Genomic DNA, 1,607 nt, shown 5'->3' with positions numbered 1-1,607 from the left:
CTTATTGCCCATCACTAATTGCTCTGAAGAGTTCAATCACATTGCTGTGGGTCTGAAGTCACATGTAGACCAGACCAGGTCAGGGTGGCAGATTTCCTTCCCTGAAGGGAGGGAACCAGCTGGGTTTTGGTGACAATTGACAATAGGGTTCATGGTCACCATTTCTGAGATTAGTTTTACATTGCCAGATTTCTTAATAACTTGTACCAAAACACACAAGTCAGGTATGTGATGGAGTATTTAATTTGGTTTATTATTGTCGCGTGTACCTAGCTTCAGTGAAAAGTTTTGCTTTGCATGCAGTATGGGCAGATCATCTTATACAAAGTGCATTAGAGTAATAGAACAGAGCGAGGAATACAATGTTATGGCTGCAGAGATGGAGCACAAAGAACGCGATCAACGTTAAATTTAAAATTTGAGACTTCCATTCAGAAGTCAAATAACAGCGGGGAGGAAGCTGTTCATGAATTTGGTGGTACGTGTGTTTAAGCTTTCATATCTTCTGCCCCTCAGAAGAGGTTGGAAGAGATTCTAACCAGGGTGGGAGAGTTCTTTGGCGATGTTGGCTGCCTCCCCGAGGCAGTGGGAAAGAGAGATGGAGTCAATGGATGGAAGGTTGGCTGTGTTCACAACCCTCTGTAGTTTCTTACAGCACTAGGCAGAGCATTTATCGTACCAGGCCATGAGGCATCCTGATGGAATGCTTTCTATGGTGCGTTTATAATAGTTGGTTGAGTCCTTACGGACATGCCAAATTTCCTTAGCCTCCTGAGGAAATGCTTTCTTGACTGTAGCCTGGATGAGTACAGCTCCAAAAACACATGAAAAATTGTCCAGGACAAAGTAGCGCGCTTAGCACCCCCATTCACTACCATTCTGCATCCATGTGTGGGATAGTGAAGTGGTACCATCACTGGGCTAGTAATCCTGAGTTAATGTAATGGAGGCATTGGGTTCTAACCTGACCATGACAGATGATGAAATATGAAATTCTGGAACGAAGTTTTAGTCTAATTATAACCATTGTTGATTTTTATTATTTAAATGGGCCTAGCTGATCTGCTCTCACAGAGTTGACACAGACACAAAGGACCCAATGGCCTCATTTGGTATAGTATCCACTCCGTGAGTTGGTAAACAGCTGCCCTGTTCTTGTGGTTGTGTCACTCTGTGTTGATCCTGTCTGATGCTGTCCACTTCTCTTAGACAGGAGAACCTTTCTCACTAGTTCCTTTGCTTTGCTCCCTCCTCAGACCTTCTGGCAGGACGTGGTTGGTGGCCATTCTGGCTCCTTTCCATTCTAAACTTGAGCCCAAGTGGTCATTCAACTGTGGGGACATCGCAACAAATCCAGCCTTTCCCCGAGGCCTAACTGCCAACAGGGATGACCGGATAGCACTGAATAACAGAAATCCTGAACAGCTAGCATTCTCTACCCCAGCCCTCTCTCTTCAACCCTGAGAGGCTTTACCTCTTGGTAGCCTCTCCCATCCAGACAGTTTAGAAGATCTGGGGAGATGGTGGTAATGAATGAGTAATCGAGAGGCCTTGGCCAATGCTTTGGCCATGTGGGTTTAAATCCCGCCATGGCAGCTGGTGGAACT

The 1,607-nt window shown here is 45.4% G+C and overlaps 1 long non-coding RNA gene across 1 annotated transcript in view; it reads left to right on the top strand.

Moving 5' to 3' along the window:
- Positions 1-1,607, top strand: part of LOC125481832 — a 9,758-nt gene that overhangs the window by 2,266 nt on the left and 5,885 nt on the right. The window lies entirely within an intron of this gene.

This window comes from Rhincodon typus, unplaced genomic scaffold, assembly GCF_021869965.1.
Source record: "Rhincodon typus isolate 14 unplaced genomic scaffold, sRhiTyp1.1 hic_rhity00003759, whole genome shotgun sequence".
In the NCBI taxonomy this organism is placed as follows: Eukaryota; Metazoa; Chordata; class Chondrichthyes; order Orectolobiformes; family Rhincodontidae; genus Rhincodon; species Rhincodon typus.
This window is presented reverse-complemented; position numbering and strand designations above follow the sequence as displayed.